This window comes from Manis pentadactyla, chromosome 9 (genome assembly GCF_030020395.1).
Source record: "Manis pentadactyla isolate mManPen7 chromosome 9, mManPen7.hap1, whole genome shotgun sequence".
NCBI lineage: Eukaryota > Metazoa > Chordata > Mammalia > Pholidota > Manidae > Manis > Manis pentadactyla.
Genome location: NC_080027.1, coordinates 49,047,573 through 49,064,756, shown reverse-complemented (window position 1 = coordinate 49,064,756; position 17,184 = coordinate 49,047,573). Strand labels below are relative to the sequence as shown.

Sequence of the window (17,184 nt, the reverse complement as noted above, 5' to 3'; positions counted from 1 at the left end):
CAGCTGCTTCACGCTTCCAGTGGGTAGTAGGGATTCACACATTTTTGGAGGCTTCTTTTCTGGGAGGGTTGAACCCACCTTCCAAGAGCAGCTGGACTACGTGTAAAACAGGAATTGTGCATCATTATCTTCCACGCCACTCCACTGGCTTCTTTGACAGGAGGTTTTGCCCAAGGTCGCATTGCTAGTCTTCGACTCCACTGTACCACCCTGCGCGCAGCAAAGCATGGATGCTCAGGTGGGACCACTTTAAGGGACATAAAGCGATGGCTTGATGAGCAGTTATGAGCTACCAGGTGTTCATTAGCATACTCCTGAAACTTCCGTCTGCACTTTTGCTCATTTCCTGCGTTCCTCTCACAGAAAGAAATTGAGCGAGTCTTCATTATCCTTGGGACATTTTTCATTGTAGGAATCTAAAACGTTTTCTTCAATAAGTGTTTTTCAGGTGTCTCCCTTGTAATATAGTGATCAGGTACACGGTCTCGAATACCCAGCTGGAGAACTGAGTTTGAATTAAAGCTGTGCCATTTTTTTGCTGTGTGATTCTGGACAAATTACTGAACTTTATTGAGCCTCACCTTCCCTCTCTTCTATACTCAAGGATGCCAGTAGTACCAACCTCCCTAGACTGAACTTCTTGAGGGCAGGAACCATATGTTTTACTTACTGTGTTTAAGGTGCATCTAGTATTTTATCTGTCACAGAAGGGGCTAAAAATAGCCCTTGAGTGTGAACTGAGTTGCTATAAGAATTTTGTGAAAATTGCTGTAAAATGCTTAGCACAATGCCTTGCAAAGAATAAGTGCTCCATAGATTTAGCTAGCATTATGATGTTCCAGGCACTGTCCTAGGAGTTGTGGAGAGTAGAAAGTGTATCAGACTAGAGGAGAATAAAATAGAGGGAATCTTTTTTTAGGTAAAGACATAAAATTTGTAATACGTTATCTAAAAAATCTGTGATGCTAGGAACAAAATATTAAATTTTTTGATATGCTGTTTGCCATAAGATTGATACAGATAAAGTCCTGTGAAGCCTAGAGGAGAGATACTGTTCAGTTGTGGGGATCAAGAAAAGCTTTGTAGAGAAGAAAGCATGTGAGCTAAACCTTGAAGGATGGCTTAGGAATTAATGAGATAGGGTGGTTAAAATACCTGTTAACTGCTCTTATAATGAGTGTGGTTGGGGGTGAGACAGAAATTGTTCTTTTATTTATGAATTTCAAGATACTGGCTCTATAACTTTTAGCTGTGTGCCTGTATAACCATGAGCAGATCACTTAACCATTCTGTAACTCAGTTTTGTCATGTATGAAATGGGAATAATAATAGTACATTCTTCATAGGGTTTTTATGAGGGTCGTTCAAATAATATATGTAAAATGTTTTAAATAGTACTTGGCACATAATAAATGCTCAATAAACATCAGCTGGTCATTATCTTAATCAGACTTCCCCTTTTTTCCCCAATATATCCTCACTCACCTGATACTACAGTCACACCTCACTTCACTTGGCTCTCCTCCCGAGGATTCTATTACTATTCCCCAACCCCAGTTCCATTCCACCTGAAGCCATTACTTTCTTTTCATTAAGTCAACTCCTTGAAATTGTCCACTATTCTCAGGTGTGACCTGTTCCCATGGATTTATTTATTTTTTTAATACTGTGATAGACATCCCAATCTGTTTTAAAGTATGTATAGTTATGGTTCATTCTCTCCCAACAGCTTATGAATTCCTTAAAGATGGAAAATATTCCTTATTTGCCTTAAATATCCAGGGCTGTTAAATGAGATGCTCAATAGACATTTACTGAATTTACTGATTTAACTTTTAAATAGATCTCTATTAGGCCAGATAAGAATTGGCTTCTTAAAAAAAAAATCTTCCTATATACATTTTAATGAACCTATGAATATTCAGTTGTAACTAGTTTTCCCAGAATTTAACATTTAGAAATACAAGGGGAAGATGCTTGGAATGAAACTGAGGCCTAATGACTGACATGAAGTTAAATCTTTGCATTTATTTTTATTCTTATAAATATATATACATATATATTTTTTAATAATTTAAAGGTTTGTGCTGTAAACCGAAGATTGAGAGAATCATGTTTCTCTTTTTAAAGATCGAATGGGAATTATGATGAAACACGACATACCATCAGGGCCCTCATGGATCAAACGCAGCCCGTGCCAGGTCCTTCCAAAAGCCGCCGGTGAGACTTGGAAATGGAGCAACAAAAGGGAGGGAGGCCGTATAGTCAGGAATGTACCTGCTCATCGATGGAGAAAGAAGCTGTTGGTCTAAGTCTTCCATGATTTCTGTCTTCACGAGGGTAAATTCATTGCAGAGAACAAAAAAAGTTATTTGTTTATGTTTTGAGGAGTAGATAAGTTGGAGGAATTCCTTATTCCTGAGATCCAAGGAAAGAGATTGGTGCTGCATTTGGGACTTTTTGAAGAGAAAAAAACAAGTCTAGTGAGGAGCAATGTAAATTCATTTTCTCTTTGGGAAGGGGACAAAAAAAGGGTTAAAAACTGAGGATGCAGAAGTGGGTATGATGCCAGAGACAATGATTTATACTGTACATACCAGAGAATGTATAAATCATTTTATTTGACAGGTGGTATTTTTATTTCTTTGGCAGACTTAGGGAGCTTTACAATCATTACAGCTTTGTAAAGCAGTATTACGGTCTGAGTCATTAGATCATTCATTTTGCCTGATTACATCAACTCATTACAAAACTCATGCATTTTTGGGGAATGAAAGAAACTAATTATCAAAACTGTCATCTTGATCATGTAGATTAAAGAAAATGAATCAAACCTCTGAGAATTAGCTTTCACACCTGTTAAAAATTGACTGCAAGTTAAAAAATTGGTTGCAGAACAGAAATGATTAAGAAAAAGTTTTGTCATTTTAAAAACTATTAGAGACTAAAAGAATAGTAATCTTGGAAGATAGAAGTAGTTGGAATCCATGTAGAGTTTTTTTAAAAACTACTTTTTTGATATATAATTTACTTATCATAAAGTTCACCAATTTTAAGTGTACAATTCCATAATTTTTAGTAAATTTATGGAATTATGCAAACATCATCACAATCCAGTTTGGTGAAATTTTCATTACTTGGAAAAGACCTCTAGTGCCCACCCATATGCAGTCAGTCTCAGCTCCCACCCCTAGACCCAGGCAACCACTATTCTGCTTGCTGTTTCTATAAATTTGCCTTTTATAGACACTGCATATAGGTGAATCATACAATATGTGATATTTTTGTCTGGTTTCTTTCACTTAGCATAGTGTTTTTGAGGCTCATTTGTGTTGTAGCATGTATCAGTACTTCATTCTTTTTTAATATGCTATTATATGGATATGCTACATTTTGTTTATCCATTCACCAGTTGATGGCTATTTTAATTGTTTCCATTTTGAGGCTATTATGAATACTGCCACTGTGAAAGATTGGATACAAGACTGTATGGATACAGGTATCCATTTCTCTTGGGGAGATACTTGGGAGCAGAATTGCTGGGTGATATGGTAAATTTATGTTTAACGTTTTAAACTGCCAAACTGTTCTCCAAAGTGGCTGTGCCATTTTGCATTTCCACAAGCAGTGAATGAAGGTTCTAGTTTTTTCCACATCCTTGCAATGCTTGTTACTGTCTTTTTGATTACAGTCATTCTAGGGGGTGTAAAGTAGTATTTCACTGTGATTTAATTTGCATTTCCTTAATGACTAATTATGTTGAGCATGTTTTCTTGTAGTTATTAGCCATTCCTTTTTTTTTTATTTCAAGAAATGTCTATTCAAATCTTTTGCTGATTTTTAAGTTGGTTTGTTTGGTTTTTTTATTACTGAGTTATGAGAGTTCTTATTCTGAACAAGAATTCTTTATCAGATATATGATCTGTAAGTATGTTCTCTCAGTCTGTGTCATGTCTTTCATTTTCTTAATGGTGTCTTTTGTAGCATAAACAGCTTATATTTTGATAAATAGACATTTATTAATTTTTTTAATGGATGGTGCTTTTGGTGTCATATCTAGGGAATCTTTGCCTAACCCAAGGTCATGAAGATTTTTTCCTGCGCTTGCTTCTAAAAATTTTATGTATTAGGTTATACATTTAGGTTTATGCCATTTTGCATTCATTTGTATGTGTGTTATGAGTTAAGGTTCTTAATTCATCTCTTTACATGCAGATGTCCAATTATCTCAGTACCATTTGTCAAAAAGACCATCTTTTCCCATTAAATGACCTTGACACTTTTGCTAAAAATCAATTGACTATAAATATAAGGGAAAATTTTTGAACTTCTAATTCTGTTCTTTGACCTATGTATTCATCCTATGCTTATACTACATTATGATTATTACATCTGCCCAATAAGTTTGGAAATTGGGAAGTTTAAGTCCACCAACTATGTTTTTAATTCTCAAAAGTGTTTTTTGTATTCTAGGTCATTTATATTTACATAAATTTAAATTCAGCCTGTCAACTTATATATAATGATTATTAAGACTTTTTATAGAGATTGCACTGAATCTACAGATCAGTTTGGAGAGAATTGTAATCTTAACATTGGGTTTTTTAATTCATGGACATGCAGTATCTATATCAGTTTTCTTTAGTTTCTCTCAGCAGTGTTGTATAGTTGTTGTACCTCTTGCTCTTCTTTTAACACACATATTAAGTACTTAGTTTTCTTATGCTGTTGTGAGTGGGACTGTTTTCTCAATTTCATTATGTACTAGTATATGGAAATGTAGTTGATTTTTGTATATTGACATTATGTCCTGTGACCTTGCGAACTCATTTACGTGTGCTAGTAGGCTTTTTGTGTATTCTTGTGTTTATTGTACTTGATTCATTGCACTTCTTGTATGTGTAAGATTGTTTTTCCTCAAATGTGGAAAACTTTTGGCCATTTTTTCTTTAAATATTTCTTTCTGCCCATTTCTCTCCTCCCCTACTGGAACTCCCCTTACACATACACTAGTTTGCTTGGTGGTGTCCCAAGGTCTCTGAGGCATGTTCATTTTTCTCCATTCTTGTTCCTTACTTTAAATTGGATAATCTCTATTGATCTGTCTTCAAGATCACTGCTTCTTTTTTCTGCAATTTCAAATTTGCTGTCAAGCCCCTCTAGTGAATTTTCATTTCAGTTATTGTACTTTTCAACTCTGGCATTTCTGTTTTGTTTTATAATCTTTTTATTGATATTCTCTATTGAGTTGTTATTGTCATAGTTTTAAAAACTTGTTTGTTTCTTTGGACATATTTATAACAGCTGCCTTGAAGTCTTTGTTTGCTAAATCTAACATTTGGGTCCCCTCAGACCTAGTTTCTATTAACTGCACCTTTTTCTGTGTATAGCTCCCACTTCCCTATTTATTTGTCTATCTCATAATTCATTGTTGAAAACTGAACATTGTAGATCAGGTGCCAAAAAACTTTCTATACAGGACCAGATAGTAAACATTTTAAACTTTGCTGTGCAGTCTCTGTTGTAACTACTTAACTCTGCTGTTATAGTGTGAAAGCCAGCATAGATAACATGTAAATTAATGAGTATAGATTCTACCAGTAAAACTTTATGAAAAAAAAAAAAAGCAGGCAATGGGCCCTAATTGGGCCATTGGATGTAGTTTGCAGCCTCTGTTTTAGATAATACTTATAGCAACTCCAGATTCTGATCTGCTCCCCCTCCCAACTATTGGTTGTAGGCTGGGGGATAGCAGGTAGGGAATGGGAACAGCCACAGCGGCCCCAGATTCCCACTTTTCTTACAGAGGTTCAGTTCTTTTTAGTTAGTTTGTTTGTTTTAATAAATGCTTTTCAATTGTGTACCTCTGGTCAATTTCCCCCCCGCCCCCAAAATAATCTGAAATGATTGTTTTGACAATTTTGAATAGTTTTGTGGCTTTTTAGGATAAGTGATTTGCCAACCTTATCACTCTGAAAGTGTCCCCTATGTAGAGTTTTACTATCCTAAAATACTGGCACAAATATATTCTGGCAGATAAAGCAGATTAAAAAAAATTAATATATTGAACTTCCTATTCCTTCCAATTTTATATCCCTCCTAACCTTTTAAAACACAACTGTTGACTCTCTTAGGGTTTACTTTTATACATTATGTTAGGATGAAATTTATATTTGTTCTTTCCATCAATATTTCTTTATTTGTTCAGTGGCCATTCATTAAGTCCCTGTTGTGTACTGATGTTGGAATGTATTTCCATTCCAAGAAGCTCTGCAAGTAGAATAGGAAGCCAAATTTCCAGGGTTAGGATTATACCCTTTTAGAGCAAACTTCTGGTCTGTACTGAGTTCAACTAATTATAATTATGGGTGTACCCCATTTTAAGAAATAATAGAAAAAATTTAAATTTAAGAAATAATATGGTGATTACATTATTTAAAATATACTGTTTACACTCAAATATTTGTAGCCTTTAGTTTGCAATTCTTTCTTCTAGTCTCACACCATTCCCTTCCCATTTTGTGGAAAGAACATAAAATTATCTAACACAAAGTTTCTTTTTTTTCCTCATGTGAGGTCCAGTAGTAACTAAGGCAAAGCTGTGCTGTTTGGGATGCAGGGAGCTGATGGGTACACATTGGTAGTAAAGACTGGTGGCTTAAATTGTTATCTGAGTTGCCTTAACTATTGGATGAAGCATGGCAGGTAGAGAGGCATGTTTTTTTTGTGTTACTCTTTTCCCTGGGCCTGGAAATTTTGCTCCCCATGTGGACTGGGCAGGACTGGGCAGAAGGTTAGTGGGCAGAGGAGGCTTTCAGAGTGGGAAAAGAGTAAGAGAAGATGGGTGATGGGGATGGTAACCAAAAAGAGCAGGTAGGCTGGTGGAGAGAGGAGCTGTAGAAAGGCTGACTAGACTTTATGTAAGGCAGATTTCTCTGGCTGATAGTAGGTATTTGTCAATGATCTAGATCCTCATCATCCTTTTTGCAGTTAAGAAGGTAAAAGTGAGGTGAGGTTGAAGGATTATTTTAGTCAATATGGTAGTAGGATTTTGGGATCCATTACCTGACACATAGTGGGGACAGAGGGAAATGTACCAAAAATGTTTCAGACTAATTGGTTTTAGGTCTGGTCCCTTGACTAACTTAATCTTTGACTTAATTTTGCACTGTCATCTCATTTCATAAGTGCTAGCTGAGCATCAATAGTGGGTAGCACTTACATAATGAGAAATTAGAACAAAAATTAAGATAATGGGGATAAAATATTTTGAAAAATTCATTGCTATACAGATGTAAGAAAATATTATATAATGCTGAAATATTAAAAGCTGGTGCTAAATGAAAAATTTCTCATAAAAAGCTTCATCAAAATCATGATGAAAATTAATGGAAAGATGCGGTTTAATTTACCACAAAATCTCAACAATATGTATTAAGTGTATATGATTATTGAGCAGTGAGGTTCATGTGTGAAAAGTGAAGGGCAGATCACTTAATTGTCATAGATCCTAGAGGTACCATCATGTAAAAATCCTCTGTGCCCTTTTCTGCCTATTGTGTTTATGATGCTAGTTAAACTCAGTACATTTGCTTTGTAAGGAACCAAAGGAGAAGATTTTTCTGAAAAAAGATGCTCATCTGTTTATCTAGGCCCTCCAAAAGCATTTCCTGCCAGGCAGTTAACATGTAGCCTTGGATAAATTTCAGGAAACTATTTGCTTCTGTTTACCCATTCCAGATACAGCATCTCCTAGGAATTGAGTTGAGGAATCGTTAACTCTTTTAAATTTTAGAAGCATACTTTATCTAACACTTTAGAGTTTACTCTTTATACTCGTACAATGAAAAATGTTATGTCTTTAAATTAAAAGAAAAATGTATCTGTTTAGTAATTTGCTAGTAGAAAAGTCAAAGCCCTAAAGTGAGTTAACCCAATAAAATATACTTAGAATATTCCTTTCCTACAAGATTGATAAGGGGCATCTCTTTTTCAGAAAGAGTATGGGAGATTGGCATACAAACACCAACAGGATGGTTAGATAGGGAATGATGAGCACATGTCTAGATTTGCAGTCTCAAATTTAAGGTCTCCTATTAGAATCTGGCCCCTTAATACTTCTGGACATAGGTCTCTCACTTCCTACCCTCCCTTCCTCTCTATAATTGACAACGTTTCAGAATTAGTTGTAAGATGTGACCCTGCTTTCACACACTGATACTGAAGACATGTGCTGAGATGATTGACTCTCTCCCTTAAGGGAACCAGAAATCAGCAGAGCTTGCTGAGGCCCAGAGAGTTCTGCCTTAGAGGCTGGAGTTGTAAAGGCAAAAAGATTCAGCAAACCAGGGTCACCACTGGTACCATGAGCCAAGAGTTGCCTTGGTCTTGTGAATTGGTGACTTTGGTCTCTTTCAAGACTTATCTCTGTCTTAAAATCATGTTGACTCCCAACTGCCTGGCCCTGTAACCGTAAGAGCACCATGTGGCAGCCTTCACCCAGTCCTGTGAATCTATACCACCTTAATTTTTAGGACTTCCTGCTTTATATCCAGGGGGAGTAAAGAATGGGAGATCCAGAGTCAGGGTGAAAGAAGCAGAATGATTGAGACAGTCCTTTCTGTTATTCAGGAAACTAATATTACTGTTCTCATAAGGACTGAGCTCATCTCTACCCTCACTGTGTTGCCTGTCATGTAGGCCCTTAACAAATACTGTTTGACCATTGAATTATGGGGTCTGCAAGTGATGGAAATAACTTAATAAGAGAAGGAGTGAGGGAGTAACTCCTGACACAGGCACAGAGCCTGAATGCAGCTTTCAGATATGAGAAAGATCTGTATCGCTATACAGGAATGTCCTAGAAATAAACTAGGCCACAAAGAAACAATTGACCTGTCCAAAGCTATAGAACCGTTCAAGACAGCACTGGAATTAACTGAGTATTTTCATTCCTAGATTTATTCTGTGCTCACTAAACAAATGGTTTGTAAAAATTCAAAACACTGCTTAGGCCAGCAAAAAAAAAAAAGTATTAATATAAAGTTTGAGTAAGTGAAATGTTAAAGATGATGGAATCTAATTGATGACATCCTTTTCTTTAACCTGTAGATAAACGCCCTTTTAAAAGCACTCATTAGAGTTCCGATTATGCAGAGAAAAAGCCTGTGATGCAAATGTGGTATAAAACTATGTTCTTTGTTCAGCAAGTTAAAGCAAGCTGGTCTGTAAGCAATTATTATCTTCATCAAAATTCCTAGCTCTAATGTTTTGGCTTCATTGGCCTAGCACGTATGCCTTCTCAAACAATTGGATGGATTTAAAACACTTATGAGATGTTTGTGTTTATATCTTAATATAACATCAGTTCAACAGGAAAAAGAAAAAAAATCCCAAAAGATTTGGCATGAGGGCACAGTTTTAAGAAGAAAATCAAACCAAAAACTAAAGTAAACAAAAATGTCCATTATAACTCTTAAGTCCCTGCATACAAATGAACATTCTCCAGTGCCCTTAGTAGCAGGGCTCTCGTTAGGGTTCAGGAGCATCTTTCTTTTCATTACTCTTTAATCACTTAACATTTCTGGAAAATATTATCAGGGGGTTGGCTACCCGTTGCTAACATTTTTATATGGGTGATACAGTCTAAAGAAATCTCTTTTTGCCTTTTTGGTCTTATTTTTGGTTATTTCAAACAACAACAAAAATGTGTTATTTATGCTAAGGCAAACTGTTCAGGTGCCTGCTTGGGTGAGCAGATAATTTAAAAGTGAATTACCTCTTAAAATTCTGAATCTGCACACATGTGACTATGAAGAATGTGCCTTTGGATAAGACTGGGAATGTTTGGATAAAAAATAACAATCTTTTAAGATTAAAACTATCTACAGATGCATTTTTAAACTTACGTAGTTTTTTTCTAGTGGTTAGGTTTCTGATCACATTCTTTGCTTAATTAATGGTTACACAGTCAAATAGCTGTACTATATATTCATTTGAAATGGCTATGATTCAACAGCTGTTTATTGAATAACTGCTGTTTAGTAGATGTTGAAGATGGGTACACCTTTAAGAGGTACACATTCTAGCAGAGTCCATGCCTGAGTCATGGTGAACAATACTTGTGAACAGGTATAATGGGCTGTGAACTGTGCCTTGGGTGCAAAGTGGGGGAATAATTCATTCTGCCTAGGGGTAGGAAGAAGTCAGAGAAGACATTACTGAAGAGGTGACGTTTAAGCTGGGCTTATCAAAAGTGTTAACTTCCTTAATATTTTCTCAGAATGACAAGTTATTCATAAGACTGGAGCATAGAATACCTGAAGCCAGCAGCACAGTATAAAGTTTGGGGTGTCTTTGGTATATCCAAGTGCAAATGTCACCAGGTAGTTGGAAATTCAGGTCTAGAACTCAAGAAAAAGAGGTTGGAGCTGGAGATAACAGTTTGGAAATACCAGCATATTTCATTGAAACCATGTGGGCAGATAAGATGCATAGGAAGAGGTTGTATGTAGAAAAGAGCCAAGAAGAAAATCTTTTGGTTAAAGGGTATGCAGAAGGAGAGCAGTAGTGAAAGATACTGGAAAAGAGTGATCATAGCAATAGGAGGAGGAGTTGATGATAATGCCTGGGCGGTAGAGAATGTCAAGAAGGAAACTCAAGATGTAGGAAAAAGGAACCATCAGAACAAGAGAGCATTTGGAAAATAAAAATATCACTGAAATAAAAAAAAACTGATAGAAGAGTTAGAAGGAAAACCTTACAAATTTCCTATGAAGTAAACCAGAAAAAATTAAGATGGACAATTAGGAGATCAGTGTAGCAGGTTCAACATATAAATTCAGGAATTATAGAAGAAATTAGAGAAAGTGCAGGGGAGGAAATTTATCAAAAACTAATATTTTTTGAAATGTCTATTGGAACTAAAGGACATGATATTAAAAGGGCTCACCATGTACCTTTGAACAGTGTTTGAGAAAGTTTCCATACCAGGGCACATCATCATAAAATTTCAGGTAGAAAAAATCCTACAAGCTTCCAGAGATAAAAAAAAAAAAACGCATTATATTCCTCAGCTGCTGTATTATAAAGTATATGAGAGCAATGCCTTCTAAAATCTGAATCAAAGATACTTGATAAAATGCAAAGATCTTTTTTACCCAGAATTCTTTACCCAGCCAAACTGTCAATCCAGTGGGAGAATAGTCTGAAATAATTTTCAGCCTTGCAATGTATCCAAAAAAATTCACCTCCTATGCATGCTTTCACAGAGAACTACTGAAGGAGGTACTCATAAAAATGAGGGGGTAGAAAAAGAAAGGAAGACATGAACTGCAGGAGGTTATTAGCTGTTATTCTAATACAGTAGAGGTTATTCTTCAAAAGGAATAGGCACGCTCCTGGGGCAGAGATAGGGAGAAATGAAGATGCATTTTTTTTTGAAAGGGCATCTCTCATATTTATTGATCAAATGGTTGTTAAGAACAATAAAATTCTGTATAGGGGACTCAATGCACAATCATTAATCAACCCCAAGCCTAATTCTCAACAGTCTCCAATCTTCTGAAGCATAACGAACAAGAAAAGAAGATGCATTTTGACATAGTAGAGGAATATTGAGAGGTGCACCTGTCTTTTCTCAGTGGTGGAGGTAAGCTTAACTGCTGACAGTCAGTAGTTAGAAGTTTTGCAAATAGGCATACAACAGTTATGGAATAGGGGGAGGAAGAAAAGGATCTCAATCACTGAGAAATAAGTAAAACAATTGTTGAGCAGTATTCAGCATTAGGAGGAGGTTTGTAGAGAAGCTGTCAGTTTTGTACCTCGAAGCAGGGCTTCAGAAATGGTAAAGGTACCTTTTCTGTCAGTCACCATCACTACTATTTATTAGAGATCACTTTTTCTTGAAATGCTCTGAAGATTTGTTTTTGCAACACAAACTGAATTCTGGTCAGCAAAGAATATTTCTTCACAGTGTTATAGTCACTATTTTGGAAAGCTGAGGCTCTTAGCATTTATAAACAGTAAATCACATTTGGTAAAAAAACCACACACACACACACACACACACACACACACACACACACACCCCAAATTTAGAGTGGCAACTTCCTATGCTTCTGCAATTCAGACTTTTTGAGCCCTTAATTTTTGACTGTTTAAGTTTTGAATTGAAAGTTGGTGATGAGTTAGGTACTCAGGAGGAAGGCACTAAGGACAGAATGGAATGCTAGTTACCCTAAAAAAGAAAGAACAGGGAAAGAAAGGAGGAAATGAGATAGATGTAAATGCTAGGCAGAGCTTGGCCTTCCAGGAGACTGAGGATGGCTCTGTCCTCTGACTCTGGGGTGCCTGCCATGTTTCCTGGCATAACAGAAATGTTGGGTTGGCTACCACTTAGCAAAAGAGTAGGTGCCTGCAACTGCCACCCCCATCTAACTGATGTTTAAATTAGTCATAACTATGACTCTATGAATGTTAATGTGAGTAACCTTTTCATAACTTACTGTTTTAAAGGAAACTCCCTAACCATTTATCATTTCACTTGTCAAGAAAATAGTTATTTTATTATACTGTTTATTTGAATCCACTAAGCATGTAAATTTGGTCATCTCTGAACTAGACATCTCCTCCTTGACTCCAACCTGTCATCTAGAATTTTCCATAGAGATTTTTTTCAATGACAGGTCCCCAGACCCTATCTCTAGAGATAGCCTGGACCAGAGCATTGCATTTTGAAAAGCTCCTCAGGTGACTCTTTTCCCCCAGAGGATAAATATTTGTTTTTTTACAGAAATATAAAGGAATTGGAAGATGACTACAGTTCTTCTCAGGTGATTTCTGATATATACAAAAGATTGAAAACTACCTTTGTAATTTACTCTGGACATTGCATTGGAATTATTTTCCTCAAATGCACATCATGTCACTCTTCTCAAAAATATTGTCTTTTCACACTTTGTAGAATAAAATTCAAATTTCCTAATATTATTTTAGTGGCCTTGTTAGCTCTGACTGTGTATCAGAGTAGGTGTGGCCTGTGCTTACAACAAGCAAGCCCTACAATGTCAGTGGCTTAAGACAACAAAAGTACATTTCTTACTCCTGTGACATGTTCAGCATGGGCCAATAGGGAGGCACTAGTTTATTCAGGGACCCAGTCTGTTCCATAATCTCATGTGGCTTTGGGTCCACATGGGAGAGAAGAGAGGATGGACATCTCTCACCCTTTCTACAATATATTGGCCAGGCAGTGACAGATGTCACTGCTGTTCACAGCCTGTAGGCTAGAACAGGTACAGGGCCCTGTGTAACTACAGGGTGACTGGAACATACAAACTTCTGAGGAGTGGGGAGGATATTAATAAACATTAGTAGTGTCTATCACAGACTCTTTCTCTTAAAAAATTGAGGTGGAATTCACACAACATAAAAACTAAGCCATTTTAAAGTATATAATTCAGTGGCATTAATGACATTCACAATGTTGTGCAGCCATCACTTCTGTTTAGCTCCAGAACATTTTCATCACCTCCAAAGGAGACCCCATTTCCATTTCTCCCTCCCCTGGCAAACACTAATCCTCCTTCTGTAGGTTTACCTGTTTTGGATAGTTCGTATAAATGGTATCATACACTATGTGACCCTTTGCGTCTGGATTCTTTCGCTTACATAATGTCTTCAGTGTTCATCCACACTGTAGTATGTATTGGCACTTCATTCCTTTTTGTGGAGAATAATATTCCATTATGTGAATGTACTACATTTTGTTTTACCATCAATCTATCGATGACACTTGGGTTTTTTCCAGCGTCTGGTTATTGTGAATAGTGCTGCTGTGAGTATTCGTGCACTAGTGTTATGTGAACACCTGTTCTCGATCTTTAGGGTACATATACCCAGGAGTGGAGTTGCTGGGTCATATGGAGATCCCATCTTTAACTTTTTGAAGACCCATAGAAAGATAGATTGACCTTACCTACTTTTTTAGCCCCTGTTACTCTAGTCAAATGAGCACTAGTCATTGTTCTCAAAGCTGGTATTTCACTTTCACAGTTCAGGTAATTCCATTGGTTTTGAATTATCTCCCCTTCTTTTCTATTTGTTGAAGTAGAAATTCTAACAGTGATTTAAGGTTCAGTTCTAACCCTTTTTCCTTCACTTCTCAGCAAGAGTCTCTACGACTTCTGCAGACTCCTCTATTTCCTCCTCTTTATCGCTTTTATGCCACTTCTTTTATTCTGACTAGTTGTTTATATATACCTTCCTCACCAGATTCTAAATTTGCTTATATGGCTTACTTCTTTTTTATGCCCATGATGTCAAAAACAGGTTTTTGCATATGTTTGATAAGTGCTTTTGAGTGAATAGAGAAATGAATAAACAGCTGTAAGTATATCATCATTTTTTTCTTTTTGCTCTAAGGTCTATTTTTTGCAAGTAATATGGAACACGACTAGAAGATGTTGCATTTTCACAATTCTTTTTTCATGGTTGCTTGTTGGGCAAAATTCAGATAACTTAGTGACAAGGGTAAATCATTCTTTAATCTAGAAATATTTGATTACATCTAAGATGGATACCATTGGAACAAAGATGATAACAAGTGTTTCAAAGCAGTAAATTTTTAGACTTTAATTTCTCCCAATCAAAAAGTACCTTCAAGCCCATGAGAGAAGGACCATTTAGCTAGACAGGAGACCTTCCAGGCTTAGTGAGCCTTTCTGAGTCTGTTCTTATCTCCTATCCATCTAAGGAGCACCTGGTATCTCATCTTATTCTCTTCCAGAATCATCACTCAGGTTATCCTAATACTTCCCCTTTTCCCCCGCTAATACTCTCTTTACATAAGTAATAAATAGCCTGGTATTTGGAATAAGACCTAAGACAACATTACAGAGCAAAAAATAAATGGACCTATGTCAGAGTGAACCTTTTTGTAAGCTGATTATAGAAAAAGAAACTTGATTTTTTAAATTATATCTTTCATGCACTTTGGAAGGGGAGAGTGGAAAAGCACTACATGGTATTCAGGCAAAGAAACAGATCCTATGATGAAAAAAGAAGTAAGTGAAGCAGTGCAGTTCAATCCTTAAATACTTTAATAACTTCCTCATAATTTTATGTTAAAATCCAAATTATAGCACACAAGAAAATAATAATCACTGAAGTCCAAATGAAATTTCTCCTCTTGGCAAATTAATATATATCTAAAAGGATATAATTCTTAAGATCTTATTAATAACCCTGTAACTTATATTAGTTATATCTACCAGGAGTACTAGATTAATTTCCCCCCTTAAATTATGCATATATATAAATAAAATCTTTCTCTTATTCCAATAGAAAGTTTTTTTTTTTGGGTTTTCCAGAAAAATACTGGAAAACCTACTAGACAAATTCTAAAAGAGCTGTAACACTTCCAATAGAAAGTTTTTAGGTTGTGAAAGAAGAAATGTCTACTGTCTTTGTGTATGTATATACTACAAATTTCCTACAGATTTTCATAGTCAACACAGTAACAGAGGAACTATTCATTGCAGGGATTGTTTGAGAAAAATCAGGAAGTTATTTACAAACAGATGTGATATTTTATATCTACATCTCCATGTTAACCAACATTGCTTGCTGAAGCTGTTTTGTAGCCTGGAATCATGTATCGTAAAATCCTCATGAGCAAACTGAAGGTCACAGTTCTGCTAATCCTACCAATGGACTTGGGTAGACACTGAACCCTTAGTTTTATTCTAGAATGGTGATTCTTACCCTTTTTGAGATCATGAATCCCTTTGAAAATCTGTTATAGGGTATGGACCTCTCCTCCCCAAAATGCATTATGTACATACATAGTCTTGCATTCTCTTTGTACACCTCTGGAAGAATATACAAGAAACTACAGCAATTGTCTGAAGAGAGGGGAATTAGAGGAAGGAAGACTTCTCTTTTTCTATGTATTCTTTTACACTGTTTTTGAAGTTCTTAACCAGGTAAATATATATATATATATATATATATTATTTTTTTTTTTAATGTGTTTTTTTAAAGTCACAGTGTCAAAAACTTGTGCACACAGTTTTGGGTTCTGTGCTTTTTTACCCCCTAGAATTTTAAAAATTGACTGGCTTTTAATAGAATATACATTTAGTCAGTTGTTATTGTGGATTATTTTATTTGATTACAAAGGATAGACATGTAATCAGTATTTTCTGTGGTCTGTTCGTGCTATTTTGTCTGTATAACAGAACACTGCTGATTCTTGAATGATTTATTTTAAAATCTTGTTAAACTCTGCTTTAACTTCAGTAGGAATTTTTTTTAACATTTAGCTTAATAATTTTTTTTTTCTTTCAGAGATATACTGTAAAGGGTAGTGCTCAAGTAAGCTGCTTATGATGAAGGAAAGAACTATATTTCAGTTCATATGGTATCTTGCTTGGCTCATTTGGGAAGCCTATGTAGAGAGGGGTTTTCCTCTAACGAAAAATTGCCTTATGTAGAACTGATGAAGTAAAGAACCAACAAAGATCTTAGAATTAATTTACTGTTTCTTAACCTTGGAGATTCTAATTCAGTAGGTCTGGGACTGGGGCCAGAATCTGTTATTTCTGACAAGCTTCTTAGATGATTCTGAAGGGCCAGGAGATTTAGGAATTAGTGGTCTAGTGCATACTCTTACGCTTTACTGATTGCAAAAACTAGTCACAAGAATTCATACTACTGACTTAGGTGCATCTGCGTGAATGTAAGCCTTACTCACCTTTTGAAGGGCTTGGAAATGAGGAAAGTAAAAGCCAAGGGAGTGACAAGGCCATCCCTTTGCACTCCTGCTAGCTATTTCTGAGGCATACTGGGCTCCTGGAGGTTACAGATAGAAACTGGTATTTTATGTCAAAACTGGCCCAAAGTCTTAGGGCTTATGAAAAAAAACTTCAAGGGTGAATATGGGGTGCTTTAGAAATGAGGTTCTACTCATGTCTAGGGAGAGTGGAAAGCCTAATTGGATTATATAATAGTTGTTGAGGTAATAGATTAGTGATTAATAATTATTTTCTTTAAAAAATGTTTTAGGATTTCAATCTTTAGCATTTAAGTTTAGCTGTTTAAACAAAGCATACTATTTTTATTAGAAATAAAAAATAAAAAAAGGAAATGATAATAGGGAAAAGCATGCCCTAGAAAACTTAA

At 35.8% G+C, this 17,184-nt stretch overlaps 1 protein-coding gene and 1 non-coding gene across 2 annotated transcripts in view; one reads left to right on the top strand and one right to left on the bottom strand.

The window, feature by feature from the left end:
* Positions 1 to 138: 138 nt before the first annotated feature.
* The window catches only part of DENND2B (DENN domain containing 2B), a 166,484-nt gene continuing 149,438 nt past the window's right edge, over positions 139 to 17,184 (top strand). The window contains exons 1-2 of the mRNA XM_036930968.2: positions 139 to 296; positions 2,131 to 2,340. The gene's annotated coding sequence lies outside the window, so the exon portion shown is untranslated. The remainder of the gene's footprint in view (positions 297 to 2,130; positions 2,341 to 17,184) is intronic.
* Positions 15,359 to 15,421, bottom strand: LOC118934982 (U7 small nuclear RNA). Its single transcript, XR_005033651.1, has one exon. It is a non-coding gene; the product is annotated as a U7 small nuclear RNA (small nuclear RNA).